Here is a 21,550-nt window from a genome sequence, read left to right on the forward strand (position 1 = left end):
GCGTGTACAAACTTTCCCCCATCCACCTCAAAGGGGCAAAGTTCTAACACCTCATTAAGATGCTTTAAATGCTAAAGCTGCCCTTCTGCCGTTGATTATCATATCAGAAACCCGCACCTCGAGTATTTAATTAGTAAAGCTACAAGCCCCGGCATGTTCTCCTGGAGGAGTGAGCGTCAAATTGATCTGTATTTTGGAATCGCAGGGGCTGCCTAAAGCTGGCCCACAACCATCTTAGTCAATGCTCTACCAATGCTATGAGGTTATTCTTGCCTTTTTGGTGTTGTTATTTTTTTCCCGCTCCTATCCCATAAATCTCATTTTGTTTATCCCATGTTCATTCATTACCCACTCGATCCTTGTCATTAAGATCACAGCTGCACACCTGAGATGGGGGTTGATGTTTTCGTACAATTGGGTGCAAAGCAACTGACAAGCAATTTTCTCCCTCTCTCTCCTTCAAAACTTTCTTTCCTGTAGCTAATGTTAACTTTTTCCTCTGTGTCTTCTTAGCGTGACTTTTGCTTAGTTCAAAAGAGTCTTTATTAGCATGGCAAGCTATGCAAGTGTCACTGAAGTGTTAGGGAGAAAAGAATCATACTGCTCCGAGCAAACAATGTGAGTACTGGGAGCTGAGCCCCAGATCTGTGCTGTCCCAGGGACCAACCTGAGGCAGCTCCCACTCTGTGCCGAACTGAGCCCAGTGGCATTAGGATCTGAGATGGAGAGGGGAAGAGATGTGTTGAGCAAGGAGAATGCCAGGCCTGTAACACCTGCACTGTGAACTCCTTGAATTGCAGTCAAATACCATTGATGTCCGTGTGTTACAAATGCCTAGGTAGACAGTTTAGGAGACTGAAATTCATTAGTTGCCTTTAAAAAAGCAGGTGGACAGATAAGATCTTTCTCTGCCTCACCTCCCTCCCCCCACCCCCCCCATCCCTGCTCTCTTTCTGGTCAGCCAACCCACCTGCATTTCTACAAAACAGCACATCTAAGCTAACATCTGGATGCTGTCTGAGAGAAACTGTATGTGATAATGCTGGGCTTTTTACCACAATAACCAGACCTTTTCTCTGCTTGCTTCCCCGAATAGTTTAGTTTGCATTCAAACACATGTAGTGCATTACCTCTACCTGCAAATGGCACTTTACTGAAATTCAAGCTTCCCCTCCAGCTCAAAGAACCCCTGAACTGCAGAGTGCTGAAGAAAAGATTGCTATTTTGTGGTGCTTATAGGCTGCCTTCGGCAGCCACTGTGGGACAGGGGACCCTGGGCCCAACATGTTTAGGCACGAGCTGATAGGTATGGTCTTACTTTTTGGTACTATAAACCTTAAGTGACAGAGTGACTAGAACAGGTGAACAGCCTTGTCTTGCTTGTGCTGAGGTTAGTAACATTCAGCTAATGCTAAAGTGACCACACCAGTTCCTGCATATGCTGCATGTTTGGAACAATAGGTATTGGCACAGCTTCTTGGAAGTTGTGCTCTAGCACAAGTTTTCCCCCATCTACAGGCACTGCGGACACCTGTTGTTAGCTCTGGCTACTTTATCTAGCTTAAACAGAAAGTAATTCTATTCAGTCTAATTGTGAGCTTGTTTATTGACTCTGCCAGCAAAGAAACCAAATAGTGTCAGTTACTAAGAACAACTTTAGGGGGGAGAAGTAGAAGGAGGAGGAATGAAACAGATACATAAGGGTCACTCTGAGAACTGCTAATCCCTTTGACAGTGAACAAAAAACAAGCTTTGAATGCAAATGATCTTGCATGTAGCTGGTTTCTTGCGGTGGAAGGTTGCTTCTTGACTGGATTATCCCATCTTCCTCTGCCCACAGGGAGAGCATTAGCCAAAACAACAACAAAAGCTGCTAATAGTCAAGCTGTTGTAGTAGTCTTATAGTCGTATTTTCCTCTTTTCCAGCTCACATCATCAGATTATATGTTTGAGTTTAATCAGGCAACCACATGTGCATCCACTAGCATGGCTATAAAGTCTTGTAGTGTATGGACTGTCATGTGACACTGACATGGCTCTTCTTTGAACAGTCATGCGGTAGCTCCACTGCTGAAATGAGCTTGTAAATATTCTTTCAAGCTTACCCCCATCTGCAGGCTGACCATCTTTAATCTCAGTTTTCTTTCCTCTGTAAAATATATACTTTACTTGAGAAGTAAAGCAGTTCAGAGAGAGTGTCTGCAAACAAAGAAAATGGATAAAAGTCCCAAACACACCAAGAACCCTGATTTGTTTAGCCAGCTGCTATCGTATAGTTCACCTATGACAGCAGCTTTTGAGGAATAACCCGGGAAGATTTTTCTTATTTTATAGGAGTTCAGTGCTTCTTTTACCTCCCACAGACACTGAAAGAGAGTTAAGTTAAAAAGAACAAGCATTTTGAGATAAGAGTTGCTTATTTGTGTTCATACGTTCATTCTTTCTAGTACTGATCCAAAGTGCCATAAGACCTTCCTCAGACTAGCTCCTAAACATTAACAATGAAGGTACAAATTTTTAGTCCTTACTTATCTGCAGGAGCATCTGTGTGAGTAATGCCTTCTTTGAGTAGAAGGGGGTCCTTGAGTGACTCAATGTTCGCCAGTGTGACTAAGAGTTACAGTCAGGTCCCTACATGCTGTGGAAAGAATCTGATATTCTTTATATTTTGGTTGTGTACACATACCACAATGCATTAAAAAAATGTCTATTTTCTATGAGTCCTGAAATGTGTGAAGTTAGGAAGAGAGTATGTATGTGCCAGTTCTCCACTGGGTAGGTGGCCTTTACAGAATTGCCTCTCCCATGGGGAACTGCCATGAAACATGTGAGTCTTGTGGGAAATTGCCATGAAACATGTAGGTTTCTCAGATATCTCCAGGAAGAAAAACTGTTCCAGGAACAATCTGAATATCACTTTCATTTATAAACTGATCACAAAGTAAGCAGAGCAGGGAAATGCAGAGCAGAGCAAAGGGATTTAAGTTGTATCTTCTCTAGTGTAGAAGTTAATGAAGAAGTTGGTGATCATGTGGGTATAATTTGTTGAGAGAGTGGGGACAATCAGCAGAGAAGTCATCTTTACACTTTACACAGCTGCCCTTTTTAAAAAGATATGATTTCTTGTAAAAGAGAGGGTAAGACTAAATTTGAAAAGAATCAAAAGAGAAACTAGACTGAGCAAGGAGGTGGGGAGGAAGGAGGGGGTTGTGGTTATAACACTCAATGAAGACCAACTCAGAAGATCTGGGTTCACTTTCTTAGTCTCCCAGAGGTTTCTTGCATGAATTTGGGCAAGTTGCTTAGCACCTTTGTACTTCAATTCTCTGTTTGTGCAAAAGGATGGAATTTTTCATTTGCACAGAAATCTCTTCCGATCCGGGCTTTCCTTTTTATCACCTGTGCATATGCAGTACATGTAGCACAGTTATGTTACACATAAGGCATCCTAATGTTGTATATAGAGATTTGATAAACACAAATGCACTTTTGTACAATTCTGTCTACAGATCTGCTTTCAAGCATCTGAAGGTGTCATTTCTCTCAAGCCTGGAGAATGATGGAAGGAATCATCTCCACGAACATCTAAATCCTCATCACTGGAGACACAAATATCTCTGTTGAATGTACAGGGAAGTTCAGTCAGATATTTGTAAATACTTCACCATACCATTTTTTCATCATGCAGTTTCTTTTCCTTCAGAGTCATTATTTGCCATGGAGAAGTGATGTTGAACATGACAGTCTTGCCTTTGATACGGGTGGTATTATTTCCCTTTTAACAGTTTAAATCACTGTTACACTTTAATTGCCGGTCAAAACCCAGCCAGGAGAAATTCTGAACCCAAGATTTTGAGCAAGTAAAGGAAAAGATTATGAAATATTCAGAATTTTTTTTTTTCCTATGAGACCTGGAGTACTCTATTACAAGTTGGGGGTTATAAATATGTTGCTGATTGTGTGAAGCTGCATTGAAATTCATTAATCACTAAGAAAAAGAGGGTGGCAGGAAAAACACAGCAATGAAAGAGGGAGGATTTGACCTGATGTTGCCAGTATGAGAGGAAAAGGAAAGGGAATTAATCTTTATGCTACACATTGTCTCACACCTCTGCTACATGCTGTGGAGCTCTCTTGGTTTCAGGGTAGTCTAGTGTAGAGAATTCCTTTATTTTTTTCTTTTTTTTCTTTCCCCCCACCCCCTTTTTCCCCATATAATGTTTTTAGCTAAATTGCAATCCATCTGCTATCAAGAGCATTTAATTTCATTTTCACTTTGTGACATTTTGAACTCGGCATTAAGAAGTGGCTCTGTATCTACTGCTTCCAGCAGTATGTAGCCACTCCATTAAAAGACAACGTTGTGATGACACTTTATTAGAACTTTGTGTAGCTTCTGTCATCGCCCTTCTTCTCCACCAGACTCATCTTATTGCTGTTTGAGTCCGCTGCACAGAATAAAAGAAATATGGAAATAATGAAACTTCCTTGAAAAAAATTCTGTCAAATGGAGAAAATTCTGTCGAGGAAGACCTATAATATTTCAGGATTGTTTCTTGGCAAACGGAGGGGGAAGAGTGTGAAATCTGTACAGAGTGCCACATACTTAAATGAATAATGTCTTTCTGATGATCAGAACAGAAGCCAATAAGACAGCAAACTCTATTGAGATTACAGAACATGATGTAGGCTAGACTATCTTCACTGCATCGATGTTTTTCTTAATTACTCTAAACAACAGCTCTTCATACAGCCTATATTTTCATTTCAATACAGTCAGAAAATAAATAACTTTTTAACTTCATCTTTAGCAATAAATCTTTAAGTCCACCCAAAACAGAAGTTGTTTATTTGGTGATATTAACTGAAAATCCTTTTCTGGGTTCTAGATAATGTTTATAAGCAAGATGTTTTTCATTTTTATATGAACAACCTCCCTGTTGCTCCAAACTTAGCTTCACAGTGGAGCCAGTTGTAGGCAGCTTTGATCTTAATCTTGAGAGCTGGACTCAGAGTTGCTTATTTATAAGCAGCCACACTGTAAAACCCAGGCAAGAAATCTACTGCTTCTTGGCATTGCAATGGTCCTTCTTGATGCTCGGGGGCTCATATCATGCTTCCTATCCCTGCAGGAACCTGGTCTGTGCTGGGAGTCTTTGCTAACAAGCTGCCATAAAACGTGCCTGGTGTTGACAAGTTGGGAAAGTAGTGGGAAGGTGTTGGAGTACTGTTAGCATTCCAGTGGGTTAGTGGGTAGCTCTGCTGCAAAGTGAACAGGTTGCTAACTGTACTAGAGCAAATACAAGCATAATTTCTTATGTGTAATTGGCACCTGGAAACACCAAAAACATAGCTAAGGTCTGGTCAAAGGTTTCATGTGTTGAGGCTGACTTAGGGGTAATAACATAGAATTAAACTCCATTAGTCTTACAACAACAGATATATGAATAGTACACAGCAAAAAATCTGAATTGTGTCCTTAACAATATAAGGCATCTTCTCACCTCAGAACAGTACAAAGGAGAGGGGGAAAAAAAGGGCAAACCTGAATGATTATACTGAGGATGATGTCCTTGTTTCATAAGAAGCACAAAAAGGAAACTAAAACTACTCTGCAAACTGTGCCAAATGATTCATCTAGTGAAAATAAAGTGTTATGTCAGTACTGTGCTTAAATTAACAGACAAAATACCCACAGGAAAACCTTTGGAGTCCCCAAGAATTCTGAATAGTGTGAACCTACTCCTTGTGGTCTTCTGTTGGTAGAGTTGGTTTGCCATGGGTTGTGTTATATCTAAACATGCCTTTGACATGGTTTCTCTGGCAAGTGTTCACTGATTTTTTATTTTTTTTTTTAAAGAATTGTCTTACTGAAATCCTGTTAGTGAGTCTGTCCTTATTAGACTTTGACTCTAAGGAACAATAAATCCAGTCACTGGGCTTCTAAAGTAAGATCCATGTGCTCACTCTGCAAGGTAAATCTATTCTAAAAACAAAAGTGGTGAAAGTACTTTTGTCTTGGCAGGTTTTATACCAGATCGGAGGTTGTCTGTCATGTTGTGGCCACTGTGCAATCAGTCACGGGGTACTTGTATCAACATGCCATATACTCCAATGTCCGGTGAAAACCAGCTTTGCATTTGTGATGCAATAAGGGTGCATACGTATACAGCTGAAGCCTTAAGTATCCACTCTAGCATGGGCTTAGTATTTTATGCATCAGTCTGTTACATCATAATGTGCTTTGTTTTGTGTTCATATATCAAAGTCTTGTATTCAAGGGGAGTTATTTAGAATCAAGATATGAGACCGATGTAGCTGAAAATATGTGGAAGGCTGTTAATTAATACATTTCCTTCAGAGCTGGATTTGTCCATGCCCTCTGCTGTTCTGCCTAAACCATCTAAGTTCTTGTCTACTGTTAAAATGGAAGATAATAAACTGCTGGACCTGCTCTAGCTGAAGAAAAACAAAAGACCAGATTCAGCATGGTCATATTTGTATAGCTGTGACTATTCAAAGACCCTATGAACATTAGGATGGAAAGGGACATCTCCATTGAATTGATGATTTGATTGAAAAGCCCATAGCAATTTGTTATGAGAGTGTGAAGATATGTTCCATGCTGCTTTGCTGACACAGACATTTGGGAACTTCTTCTGCTACAGTTAAACATGCCATTGTAATCTGGAGTACCACCATGTACACAACTGTATGCAAACCCACATCCCTATAGATACCATGTTGCCCAGGGTACTGAACATATATCAAGGCCTGGTCTTCACCATCATTCTAGGAAGACTGGGAAATGTAATTTGTATCTGAGAAAGAAACTTCAGATCTCTAAATACTTTCATCTGTGCTGTGGTATTAGCCACAGTGTAAGGATGAACACAAATAGGATACAAAGATGAGTAAGGGCTTCCCATTTTCAAGCTGGACAGTGAGAACCGGAAAAAATTTGTTTCCAGGGAGTAGCTCAACATGGAAATGAGACTATTGTCTTTATCAAGACTGTGGCATTGCCCGTTGCTGCACCTCAGCCAGCTGACAATACAGCCACTGGTGCAAGATGAGGACTTGCATTTGTAACTTCTTAATCACCTTATACTTTCTGTCCTGTACAACACAAAATGAGAAAGCAAACTCCTGGCAAAGGCCATGGAGATGGAAAATCACAATAATCAAGCCTGGAGAAGACAAAAGTGTGAATAAGACTTTCAGCAGAAGTGTGACTGAGACAGTGTTGAATATAGGGCAATATAGTGAAAGTGTTAATAAGCAGATTTACAAAGACAGGAAATGTGAGAAACAAAGGTAAGCTCAGGATGAGAAAGAGTAGATGGATTTCTTTCTGCAGACCCAAAATGGCATGACAGACTTAAAATCACCAGCACAAAAGTTAATGACTTTACACAGTGGCCACCACTAGGATGAAATTGAAAAGATAAGTTAGAATAATAATAAGATTGATCCTCGTAACAAGGCAAGCAGAACCTGCTTAACTTAAATCAATTTACAGTTAATGGATACATACCTGCCCGTAATTCTCATTGCCTAAATAATTTTAACAATTTCAGAGTGGAAAGTTTCAGCAGCCCAGTAGATCTCCATGAAACGTTAATGACAGCAAATTGGCATACTGTGGGAAGAGACGCTTTCTAAAAAGTTTCCATCCAGCTCTTTTTTTTCTGGATTCACAATATCATTGCATTTTCTGACCCATTTGCATTTCTTCATCTAGTACTGGAGTTACCCAGTATGTTCAGACCAGCCAAAGCTGGTGTGAAGCTACGTTATTAGGCCAGAATGATAACAGCCTTTAAGTGGATCGGATGAGTGAATATGAGGACATCAGCATAGACTGATTTAGAGTGGACTGTTGTGAAAAAAAAAAATAGCCAGGACCACACCGGTTAACTTCTCTACCCAGTGTCTATCCTCATTCTCAGAGGAATTTCCTCCCTAGGGCTCCTTTAACTGTGATCATGATGTTGCTATCAAATAGCTTTAGCTGGCTGGGACATGAATTGTCCCTGGAATATCCCAGGTTTCCTTTAACAGAGGGATTGAGTAGACACGTGAAAACTTAGAAGAAGGAAATTGCAAAACTGAGCTAAATATGGTGTTGGAGACTGCCTTTCCACTCTGTGTTTCATCTGCCAAAATGGGGGCTCAACAGTAACATTTTCCTATTTTTAATATATTTTTCTCTCCCCTGTGTGAAGCCATACAAACAGTGGGCAAAGCTGACAGAGAGGCTGGGGTGGCAGAACTGAAGTTGGTGGTACTACTGCCAGGTGCACGGCACACGTAAGTGGAAACCTTGCTTCTAACCGTCCCCCTGGTCAGGCTAATAATATTCAGTGCTGTCTTTTATCGCTGGAAATAAAATCTTGCCTGATAGAAAGTGAGCTTCGGGTTTCACAGTGCTTCTTTCAGACAGCTTAGGTGGAGATCACAGAGGAAGTCTGTGGCCCTGACAAGTCCTCTGACCTTGTCGGCAAGAGGTAACAACCTAGATAAAACACAAGATGGGCTCTGCAGAGCTTTCCAAGATCTTCACAGCAAGCAAGACTTCCAAATCCAGAAAAGGAAGTTTCAGCACAGAAAAGGCGAGTGATGGATTTTACCTGATCACAGCCCTGCCTGTCCTTTGCACCCCTTAGCTAGCTTGGCATGATGGGACCTAGGATCCAGAACCGCAGTGCAGGAGAAAAAGAGTGAGTGATTGGGGTCAAACAGTAATTGTCAGATGAACCTCAGAGGGTGATAAGTAAGATTATAATTCTCTCTGATTTTAGTTCCATGAAGATCAAGTCCAGCTCCTATTGTGATTCAAGAGCTCAAGGAGGACAGAAATTTATAGGAACATTCCCTTTCAAAAGAAGCAAGGTGAAAGTAGTTCCATATCAGGTTCAGAGTTCAATGAGGTGGGCAGTGCCATTTTCCACAGATTCCCTTCAGAATGTTGTGGTTTTCAGACCCAGCTCAACAGCTGCCCAGCCTATAGCAGTTTTCTAGCACCCTTACTACAGTATCCTTCTCTGGGAATAGAAAGGACCTGTGGTGCTATCTGAAGTCTTCTGTCCTTTCCATTATCCAAGCTGCATCAGTCCTAGGAGTTTCTTGGACCAAACCTTTCAGCATGTGGATTTTTGAGGTTTTCCAGAAGACAAATGGACTTATAAACAGGCCTTTTCTGACTCTCTAGGCTGGATTACTCTCTCCATAGTTTTCTAGCAGCTATTTTTTCACCTTGGAATGGATTAGCTGTGCCTGTCACTTCAGAAGAAAATATGAGAGGGAGGTCAAGCTCTAACCATCTTCATGAAAGTCTCTCTTCTGAAGCTTCCTTCCCTCTTTGACTGTAAAAGCAGATTCAGCTTGGTTACCAAAACTGTGTAACTGATGTAACTCATGATTTTATACAGACTCTTGAATGCAAAACAATAATGTATTTTCTTGGTGTAGTTTATACCCAGATGGCTGGTATAACACCTACGAGTTCCTCCTATCTAAATTGGTTTTCATGGGTTTCCCATGAGCTTATCAGTTGTTTCTGTGCTATAGTTGTGGGATACATGCACTAAGCCAATAGGCAAACACAAATGCAGTTTCCTGTTGAGTTTAGCTCAGCTATGATAAATATGACCACAAAAATGTCAACATTCTACATCAAAATAGTAACACTGAATTTCCTAGTGAACCCACAGTAGCCAGGAAACTCACAGCTTGCTCAAGAAAAAGAAGGCACTACAAATACTGGTATTTGAATATAAGGATAGAATTTTAACCAGCTTCCCTATAGCTACACTAAAATGCCATGCAGCATCATCTGATGCCTTTACTTAGGAAAACTCTGGCTGAAGTCAGGCACTGTTTTGTTGATGGGTGGGCTGTAGGGCCAGACTGAGGGAGAGCTGCGGTAGGGTCCTAGGGCAGTACTGGGGCAGCCCAGGGGAAGCCTGACACTGCCCTTCTTGCTAGGCTCTTGAGGAGACACAGTCAACACTTAGCTCCCACTTCAGTCTGCTATTGTGCATTTTGTTGTTACAAGAGCTTAAAGAACATTTTTTCTGCTTTTCCAGTTCTTTCTGTGGGGCTGTCAACAGCCTTTGGTGCATACACATTTCCATTGTTTTCTCTGCATAACCAGTTAGTCAGATTTGCCCACTTGTTTGTGGGTTCTTCAAATGGCAACAAAAGGGTTTCTTTTTCTTCTTTTTTATTAACACAGGAAAATGTGATGCAAAACTACAAATAATATTAGGTGGGATATGCAGGGACAGGTGTAGTAACCAGGGCTGCCATTCTATTTGTTTCTGAAGTAACCTAGATTTCAGCTGTTTCTATTCTTTTAAGCATTACTTTACAGACTGGGCAACTGGAAAGGCAGTAAGTGCTTTCCACACTCTAATAATAAATAGGGGGTGAACAGAATTCCCTAGAGGTGAGCAGAAAAAAGCATAAGGAAAAGAGCAAAGAGGAAAAGACACTCACTGCCTCTTCTTTCTGGTAGCAATGAAGATTTCCACAGGGACAGCTCTTCCAGCACAGTGCCTCACACAGATTTCTCAGGGAGTGCTGACCTGTCTGGCAGCTGATCCTGTTAAGGCATCATTACTTGTGTGTTCCACAGTGGGACAGTGCCTAGAAACAGCTACCAGTGCTGGTCAGAGGTAGAGCTAGAGGAATATGTCAGATAACCTTGTTATAAAATTGGCTCTGCAGCCTACATCTGCTGGCCAGCCCTCTTTTGAGAGGCAGCAGCAGCCCACTACCACATCGAACCTGCTTCACACAAAGGCTCAGGGGGAAAGCAACAGAACTCAGTTCACAGTTCCTCAGTGCCAGCAGTCTTCAGTGGGTGATGCTGAGGTTGCAGAAGGGCAGTGAATATCCTTGTTCAGAGATTTTCTGAAAAAGTGAGAACGGGGCTTTAGGACAGTGGCAAAGCCACGCACACAGCAGGCTGAAAAGTGTGTCTTATTGTAAGGAGGTAACAGAGGCAGCAGAGTGATGTGGAGCATGTCCTGAACTGACTGGGGCATTCAGTCTCTGGTATCTGTGTGATTTCTCAGTCATGCACAGCTCTCCCTCCCTACTGATCATGTGCAGTGGAGATTGTGTGGAAAGATATCTCTCTTTAATATAGGTATATGCATGTGTTCGGGTGTGTTCACATCTCTGCATGTGTATTAGGCATAAATGAAGTCACACAACCTCTAGTAACACACATCCCATTATATAGCTAAATAACTCAGCCAGATACCATGGGCAACAGAGGCATGTGCAGCATTTTGTGTTGTATTGAAATTGTATGTGCTGAAAAAAGCCACACGCACAACCACATCCATTACCAAAAAGGCACAAAATAAATTGCTACCTAAGCTACTGATCTGTGGGTAAGTGTGCCGGCTGTGTGCCTACCAGCATGAGGTGAAAACCAAAGAGGGAATAAGCAGCAGTGGCACCAGGGGCGGACATAGTCATATGTTCCTCTTTTTAACCTCAGTAACCTCTTTTCTCCCACTCGTAGCCCACATACCCCCACCCTCACCCTGAGCAGCCAATGGCTACCCGAAATGACAACCATGTTTGTTGGTTATATGACTCGCGATGACTAATAGAGACTTGGTTTAATAAACTACAATGCTCTTTAAAAAAAAAATTAAAAAATTGGAAGTAAAACAAGTACTACCTCTAGTTACAAGCAGGAACTGTTTGAGTTTAATATTTCAGAAATCAAATGTATGTGAGTGTGAGCCAAAATGAAAAAGATCATTTGGAATCAGTATTAATAAGTGGAATTTAAATCTGAATGTCTGCAAGCCACTTATGGCAAATGAACCATCACGTGCAACATAGGTGACTAGTTCTAGGAGTGAGAGTACACAGGGAGAAATGGAAAAAACACAGGAGAGAAAAAAAATGAATGTAATAAATAAAAATAATCAGTAAAGAATTTGCACAGAAAAAGATGGTGCTCTTCGAGGTACTGTTCCTTTACGTTCAAGTAAAAGACAATTTGCTTTTTTCTCTATGCATACTAACGCATCTGTTTTTCATAGGAAATGTTTTTTGTCATAACTATCACTAAATAGTAATTAATACTCTTTACAATTGAAAATAAAATGTCTGCATGATGAAAGGAAATGGGAAGAACTATTGAAAATCCTTGAAATAAAACAACTTCAGATTTTTTTTTTTCTTTCTGCTGTTTTTATTGTTGGTTGTTTTTTCCACAGAATCTCAATTATTTTTCCGGTCAGTTATGGGTTCTTGCTAAAATTTTGCTAACAAGGGCTGTAGAAATCAAGGTTCAAACACTACTTTGACTGTGTGATAAACATTTTGAGCTCTTTAATTACATGAGTGGGGGTGGATCTGTTTATTTATTTCTTTTTTTCCATACCAAAAAGAAGAAGAAGAAAAAAAAAAAAGCTGAAAAGTTGATGTTGTCATCAAGTAATGTGATTTTAGGATATAGGACTTCAAAAGTACTACATGAGACTTGCAATAATTTGTACAGACTGACAATGCTGAAAGCAAGCAGGGACTGATTGTGATACATAATGTTAATTTCCAAATGTAAGTTATTTGTCAGAGTACTAATGTAGGCACTTGTCTCTTAGACATTGCTTAAATCCACCAGAGATCATGCTAGTGGGCACATTTGCTTGTAACATTTTGTAGATGAGAGAAAAACTGTCCCTCCTGTGAAGCATGAACTGCAGAGGTCATTCACAGCACCTTGAAGTCCTTGCAGTTCCTTGAAATTGATCTTATGTTTATGAACTTCTGCACTGACTAGGTTTTGATTAAAGCCTTTCTGTGGAGGACTGGAAGTGGAAACATTGATGTACACTTAGAAAACCTGTTCTCATGGTATTTCCTGCCTCTCACCCAGCAGCAAGTCACAGAAATTCTCTTCTGTTTTCATAGGTTGTTCAGAAACAATTAAGGATCCAGACAGACCTTTAGACAACATCCAAATGCTCCAACACTAGGTCAAACTGACCTTAACCTTCTAATCCTCTATCAACCCTGACCATTGGATTTTAGATGAGGAAGGAGTTAATGTGATTTGTGCTGCTAAGTGTCCTCAAGCTTCCTTTTATTAACAAAAAGGTAGTGGCAGGAGAGGGAGGTAGGATGGGGAGCATATCAGAAACAAATACAAGCAGCAAGGTTTACATGAAACTTTTTGTTAATTGCACAGTTATAATTGCATCCAGCCAAAGACACTTGATTGTCAAATGAGTGTTTGACAAAGCAGTTTCCACTTCCCTCATACCCCTCCAAGTTGTTTGTCTGAGGAGCACAGCAATGGCTTTTGCTTGCATGTTCTTCCACTTTTGAGGCTCAGAATCAGTATTTGGTGTATTCAACTGACATTTGGGTGATCTGGAAATGGTCATTGTTTCTGGAAACCAGGCCACAGCTGTGGGGGCAAAGGGACTCACTGACTCATTTCTGGATGCCAAGTGTTAACACCATGTCACATACAGTTCAGGCAGGCATTGTCGCTCCTTGGGAAGGAGGAGGAGGAAGAAGAAGAGGAGTTGCTTGGGCAGGAGGTGACACAGAATGGTTGAGATTGTTGCAGGGAAGAGAAGGCACTGAACTCTTGGCAAGGAGGATGGCAGTAGACACAGCTTTGGCAATGCCAGAGCAGTCTGTGAGCATGGATGGTCCTGATACGTGCTAGACAAAAGGGCTGGCAGGTGGCCACGGGCTCTGCAAGGCAGCAGCATGTGCCTGTCCTTGGGGGTGAGTGTCCTTGGCACCCAGTCTGGGGGCCTTGCCATTGTCAGCCTCTCCTTGATTGCCCAGCAGGCCTGAACTGTTGTGTGTTTTGTTTGTCATCTTTTGTTTGTGACTTAAAGCAATCCTGCAGAGGGTAACTGCACTGTTTGTTTCCAACAGCCCAAGCAAAGCATTTTCTGCAGTTCATCAGGCCTTGCTGCCCTGTGTGGGAAGCTGGCAAGGGAGGCCAAGCCAGTCCCATTGCCTGGGCAGCAGTAATGGCAGGTCCCAGCCCTGTCCTCTGCCAAAATACTGCTATATAGCCAGGGCTGTCTCCTTCCCCCAGACCTCCACATTTTGCAGTTTCTGGAGTAGAGTGGAGGAGAACCCTAGAAGCTGGGCCTAGAGGAAAAGCTGTGCTTTGACCACGTGAGGCTTTCCAGCCCTGGCTGCTATACTTTCTTCCTCTGACTTGCCCATCCAAGCACTGACCCACCATCCTGTCTCTCTCTGCCTTGGCACCTTGTTGGCTGGCTGGAGGAGGAGAAGGACAAGGAAGAAGATGGTAGAGGAGCAGCAGTCCAGTGAGGCTGCAGCATTCTTCATTGATGTTGCCACCAAATGCCTTGTGCCATGAGGTCACAGCCATGGTAGGTATGTGGTAAAGCTGAGTGGTGGTTCAAAGTCTCATTTCATGGCCCATACAGCACGTGATGATGCCCTGGGCCTGCTGCATGAATGTGTGGTTTCATCATGTGCCCTCAAGGGCACACCAGCCCTTCCTGAAGCATAAGAGGTGCTGAAATCTCTATCCTCAGCCCAGAAAAAAATATGGCCTGGCCATCACCTTAGCCCTGGCAAAGAGAGCCATTTCACCTCCAGGCTGGTCCCTGCAGGCCTTCTTGCAATCAGCTGGCAGAGACCCTCACCTTGGGTTCACATGGAAAGTGTGCCAATACACAAGAAAGAGTCAAAATCAGTCACGTCCTGAGTACAAGCTGCTTTCCAGTTTGCAGCAGCATCCTCTCAGTGGTTTACACCTCTTTGAGTATTTTTAAAAATGTTCTGATATGCTGCCAGTTTATAGCGATGTGGTTTCTGTCAGCCCTCTGCTCTTCTTAATGCAGGGATTTTTTAACAGACTGGTGTAGAAAAGTTTTGCCTTTTGATTTAACATTTTTTTCTTTATTTTCCCCTTCTCTCTCTTGTCTTTGCCTGTTTCATGCACAGCAGTGCAGTGCCTGCCCATGCACCTAGCCCTGCGGGTACTTAGTGTTTGAAAGGCATGGAGAGCATTGCTCTCCCTTGCATAGCAGGGACTCTCAGTAATGCTTCACTAATGCAGGAACAGTGCATGCCTGGTCCCAGTCACATCACCGAGTCGCAAAGACCAGATATATCTAATTCAAAGAGATTTGGCATTCATCACCTCCAGCTCTTCAAAATCCATTTGAACTTACTTTTCCTGCCCTTGAAACTGCAGGTTACTCTATTGGTTCTTGAAAGTGTGTTTCACCGCAGTCTCTCTCGCCTTAATCAAAGTGTTAAGACTGTTGCATTTCTGAGACAGATAGCCCTTCATCAAAGTGCTTACCTATCATTAAGGCTATGTAGGTATTAAAAATAAAAACATATCAGGTCGTAGACTTTCCAATTGTGGTCCTATTCATAGGATCAAGTATCCTCATTCTCTTGTGCCTCCTGTGAAGAAAATTAATAATTTATATAATGTAATATATATATATATATATGATATATATATATATATATATATATATATATATGATAATAATATAAAAGTATATTCTGAATACAGAAAATGATTAGAAGCTGTACTTCTCTCCTTTATGTATGTATTACATATCTAAATATATTCTAAATGCAGAAAGAGAGAAAAAAGAAGAAACTTTGTCTTTTGTGTTTTCATGAATTTTCTGGCTACAGTCAGTATTTGGTTTGTAACGTAACTGTTCTTAACAGGCAGAAATAAAGTTTAAAATAATAGCAGCAACTGCTGTGAATGCGTGGAATGATCTGTTTTTAAAAGACAGAGAGAATGTATGTGAGATTTTAACTATCAGATCTAACCATATTCAGAGATTTTTTCTCGCTGTATTTTGCACTCAACATGAATTATTCTGAAGTTGTTAACCTCCTTATGGTATCAAGTACTAGTTTGTCATAACTCAGTGATGAGAATAGCATGTGAACAAAGTGAGCATGCGCTTATACTAGTGATAAGAGTTCATTGTGAGAATGCATGAGAAGCTGTTCTTATTTTACATGAGTTGAAAGGGGAATAGACAGATTCATAACATTTAAAGCCATTTGGGGCTACTATGAATTCTCCAAACCTCACACTGTTGGAAGCTATGGTATGGTCTCAAAAAGTATAACTACGTGCTTTCCTCTTCCTATGCACTTTCATGTCTGCATGATATGAGGCTAACCACAGTCTAACCCTGAACAGACTTTATAATGTGATTATGGCATTTCTTATTATTATAAGGGAAAGAAAAAGAATCATTAAGCTGTTTGCCTTTTATCTGGTTCTATTTATTTCCCAGTGATCCTGCAGCATGAAAGCATCAATGAGATGTGACGCTCGCTATGCTTTCATGCTTTTTTGCTTTCTCTACAGAGAAAAACCCCAAAAATGTGTAAGTGGTGATAAAGCACAATAGATTTGGAAGAAAAAAAAAGCAACAAAAAAACAATATGTGACACAACTACTGATAATCTTATGTTCTAATTGATGCAAGAGATCTGAATTATTCTTTTAAGTTACTTCAAAAACCTGTGTTTGTCGTTGTTTGTTTGTTACTAATTTTGTTGTGGAAGAAGTAAAGTTTGAGCATGGTCTGTATTTTAGTTGGACAAAGAGACAAAATTAGAACCAGTACTCTGAGCTTCTTTGAATTTCTTTGTATTGTCTCTGAGAAAAGTGGCAAACTGGTCTGGAAACCTTCAAGAAGCTTAGGAATATTAAGAATCTACATTGGTTGAGAATCCTTAAGGCAAGGGATCGATTTAAATTAAGAAGACTGACAATGGGTTATTTATTGGTTTAATTCTGTTTCCACATCTGTTTGGATCATGTTTTGAAGCTTTTGGGAGCAGAAAATGCTTTCAAACTGATTTTTTTCACTGTGTTTTTTGGTTTTTTTTTTATTCTGGCTTAAGACTGGCAGACTTTAAAATAAATAAATAAATAAATAATCCAATAAAGGCTTCACAAATTTTCCTTGAGATATAGGCTTCATTTCAACTGAAATCGTTATCTCGTTTCATTTCTGTTTTCCAAAGCAACAACTTCACCATTTTCACTACTTTTTGAGCCTGAAAGATTGTGGGAACAACTAATTCCAAGCCCTGATTTTGGAATCCAGATTTTTGTTTAAATCTAGTCCTGTCATCCTTTCAGCCAGTCATCGTTGCTTCTTTTTGCCTCAGTGTGCTTGCTGTGCATCCTTATATTGTTGAGGAGGGAACAGTGTTTGAAGATAACCATTTAAGATATCCACTGAAAAGTTTTTGCAGTGCCATTAAAGCTTTGTTTTCTTTTGATGAAAACTTCACTTTGGTACAAAAGCCACCTTTTAAGACACAGCTGAGGAAACTTCCACTCACAGAGAAGTTGTCTGAAAGGTGGCCTTCAATTAACTAAATGCTTGTGATTGTAGAAACCCCTCACTGTGTTGTCACTGTTGGAAAGCACATTGCTGTGTAGTGGAGCTCAGAGGTTGCAAGAGCAAAAGAGAGCATCTAGGTCTTGCCCACAGCAGTGAGCCAAAGTAGAGCCCAGTGCAAGTTACCTCAAAGAAAGAAGAGGGTTGAAATCTATGCATTAGTTTAGCCTCTGGTTCCTTTGTGGTCTTTTTCCATTACTACACTTTTGCAAATATAAAGTACTTATAAGCTTCAGAATTATATAAAGTACTTATAGGCTTCAGAATTATTTTCAGTTTCATAATCTTCTATAAAACAGAGTATTCTTACTGGGTTTTGCTAACTTGGTTAACAAGAGAAATGAAGAAAGGCAAACACTCTTTAATCTAACCCCTACACCCACTTGTAACCTTTTGACTGAAACCAGTAAGTCAACCCCAGAAAAATCCTGCGCTCTGAAAATCCCTCCATGCCACCCCACACACAAGCTGGGGTCATTCAGTTTCTGAACTCTCTGTAGGTAATTTTGCTCAGTCTTCAAACGCACTTAAGCTTTGCACCAAGGTTTGGATTAGAAGTCCAGTTCAGAAATGAGTCTGGAGGGGTTGGAGAGGATCTAATGTGGGGGAAGATGCATTTCAACCACCCAGTTCCTTCAGATGGGTTGAGTTAGAGCAGAGTTAGTCTCATGGCACCTCAAGCATGTAGGATGTACCTGCTTGATCATCACTTGCAAAATCATAGTTGCCTTTCTCAAGGCTTCTTCAGCAAGCATTGTAACGTTGAAGTAAATCGGTCTCGCATCAACGTAGTAAGATTTCATTATGCCTGCCAGTTCCCCTTAAGGTAACAGATGTTAAACCAGGAAGAATATTAATCAGAAGATTCTATTTTTAATGGATATTCTAATACATTCCTAGGATCTGCTTGAACTACTGCACATTTTTCAGATATGTTCTTGTTTTAAGGCTTTGAGAAGAAAAAAATGAGAGCATGTCCAGTTGTTCATTACCTTCACTATCGCAAGTCACACATCTAGTCTGAATTAAAGCAAATGATTTTGACTAAAGGAGCAAAAAGGAAAAATAAAACCTGGCTTAAGCATCCCCTCTTCTGCCAGTCTTTCACCAGTGGTCTCCACCCCCTCAATTAGCATGTGTGCAGCTACATAGGGGGTTGAAGCTGGTTTTGGCACAAGGGGAGCAAAACCTTGTGATGCAGCAATGTGGTCTGCCTCCACCAGACCAGCTGGGGTTGCAGTAGGAAACTCCTCTAGGGGCAGCAGAACTGATGTAGCCCCCACTATCACTCTAGCTCCAGATGAGGTCACAGATGAGTATGTAGCCAAGGGACTCTTAAGACTATGGTAAAATGGCAAGTGATACGTACTGTGCAAGTGAGCACTGGTAGGTCATTCTTGTTTAATGGTTTTATTCAAAAGCACCTTCCCTCATCTTTTAGCCATAGCATGGTGTCCTGATTTTGCAAACTAAATTAAAGAGCCTGCTGTTACTAAAAATCTAGTTGATAAGGCATTTAAGCTGCTGGAGTGTATTGTGTATAGTAAGGTCTATTTGTCTAGTTGAAGTAATACACCACCACCACCCCCCACCTGACACCCAGGTCAGAATTAAGACTATAGAAATTTTGTAGTGACTCTGGTTGAAGATGGGAAATAACGTTTACATTACAAGGTAATTTTATACCACTGTAACTGCATTTGCATATTAGTTCTTCCTGGAATATCTTCAGAAGAACTGAAAGAAGACCTGGCTGTGCGGACAGCTGTGTGGGAGCCTAGTTCTGATCTAGGTGTCAATATTATCTCTAGATCCTGTCATTCTTCTGTTAAGTTTTGCTTTCCTTTCCCCTAGATTGTATATGCTTGTAATAAAATGGCTTTAAACAATAAGCAAATGACTTCTGCTAAAAATATATGGCGTGACACAGGGTCTTTTACAGGATGTGTTTTCTTCCTTGGCTAAATGCAGTCCGCCAGTTGGAGTTTATTTTCACTGTGGTCTTATACCAGCTTGCCAGCACCAATGGACAATGAATTTGCTTTTCATAGCTGCATCAGATATGGCTTGAGCTAGGCCACCATAATTCAGAAGCATAGTTATGACAAAATAGCCTAAACCAACCAGCGAAGCCATGGTGACTCATGTAACTGATCCACCACCTCTGAAACCTGATGGTTGCATTCTCTCTTTAAGCTCTCTTTAAGTTTCTTGCCTGTGCTTTTCAAATGTCGTGTAAGGAATCCTCCACCTCTCACTAGAAGCAATCTCTCTGGTTTAGATAGACAACTCTTATACCAGACCTCAGAATTACCATATTTCATCTCCATATCTGCATTTCTGTCGTTGCTACTCTTCTTTGGTATCCCTGGACCTATACAATGAAGAGATGGAGTGAAGAATCTGACTGCAGTATTCCACCAGAACTGTTAAATGCATCTAAAGAAACAGTTATTTCATGCAAAATAGAACAGGTGCTGTAGACAAAGATAAGCCCATGCAAATGCTGGATAGTGCCTGATTCCTAGAAGTATAGCTAACATCAGGAAACATAAGGCATAGATGACAGGGCTGTATATGGTGCTATCTGATGGATGTGACCTCAAATAGTGCAGGGCAAGAAGTTATGGGGAGGGAATCCAAAGGAAACTACTTCATGTTGCTCACAAGAGCAGTAATGTCCTCAATGGTGTCATCCTTCACATTCCTCTTCTGTCTCTTTTTTGTGAGATGACAAATTGTTTTTAATTGCACAAAAGTCACACCTTTGGTTCTGCAGTGGATTGGAAGACACAGCTCAAGCAAGGATGATTTTGGTTGCTCCATGTTTGTAGTGATTTCTCCTTCCATATGTGATTGAGTGATGATGCAGTCTGCCACATTCAAATTCAGTAACATCACTGAAGGAAAGCAATGAACAGTAAAACTAATGAAGCAGACAGAAGCCCAAGAATACCTTAAATTGGGCCCTTCTATAATTAGCTCTAACTGAATACTCTTCTCACACAAATGTGCACTTGCCTTTCAAACTCAGTTAAATCTGTGGTCATGACTGTGGCTTTCACAGTTTCATCACAGATTGAGATCATTGGTAGAAAGTGTACACCCTCCTTCATTTGTTAGGAGACCCCCATCCATCTCATTTTTCCACCCTGGAATTCAAAATGCCTGAGAATTATTGTATTAATTTGTTCTATATTTCTAAGCAAGAGAAAATCTTGTACCTTGCAGTAAACATAGCAAGCAGAAAAAAAGAGAAGTGCCCCCCAAAAGAAGAGAAGCCTTGGCATCAGCATGGCTTAATTATTTGGATTTCTATGAAGACCTCTATAAAAAAGAGAAATAGTATTTAGGAAGCTGATTGGATCTGACCTGCCTTGAGGATAAGCCTGGGGCAGCTGTTGACTTGATTGAGTGGCTCCATCACTGTACATCAGTGGAGTCTGGAGAACTGATTTGGCTTTATCCCCCCAATTCATGCCTAAATTGACTTTTGGATCCTCTTTCAGAAGGTTGAGAGAGGGGAGTCTGAGAAACTCAAGAGATCTTCCAGCCCTCCCTTTCATTCTCCTTTTCTCTGTACACTTATAACAGCCACCTTCTTGGTACAAGCAATAACAAGCAGATCAACCTTGAAGCCAGACTTTATTTAAATTTAGAAAAAAATAGGGAGATAAGAAGATGGGGCAATGGAAGAATGAAGCTATCATATATAAATGTACATATACATGGCAACTAAAATTTTCCAGCTGAATAAGGATGGGAAAAAATAGGGCAAGAAGAGGCTGAGGAATTCTGTTATCAAATAAATAAGACCTCTGCACTTAATCTTCACAATGCTAAACACAGAAGAAGTTCAATGTCGTTCAGTGCTGCATTTGGACTTTCAGGATATGCAAAAATGTTGTCTAACAACTTTCAGAACAGAAGCATAGCAGCTATTTTGGGTTGGGAACATTCTGCTGCTGTTGGTTTTGTGTGGTACAAACAGGTACCCAAAGCCTGAGAGAGGAATCATCATATTCAGAACGTATTTTTTTTTGTACTGTGAGGATCTTTAAACATGCAGTGTTTATTTATCCCTTAAACTGCTAGTGCATCTCTCCTTC

The 21,550-nt window shown here is 40.7% G+C and overlaps 1 long non-coding RNA gene across 1 annotated transcript in view; it reads left to right on the forward strand.

Annotated features, from left to right (window-relative positions):
- LOC146762101 (uncharacterized) overlaps nucleotides 1-21,550 on the forward strand; it is a 137,970-nt gene that overhangs the window by 105,576 nt on the left and 10,844 nt on the right. The gene's annotated exons all lie outside the window — the stretch shown is intronic.

The sequence above is a fragment of the Coturnix japonica genome, chromosome 2 (genome assembly GCF_054131305.1).
Source record: "Coturnix japonica strain WE chromosome 2, WE-NBRP24, whole genome shotgun sequence".
Classification (NCBI taxonomy): domain Eukaryota; kingdom Metazoa; phylum Chordata; class Aves; order Galliformes; family Phasianidae; genus Coturnix; species Coturnix japonica.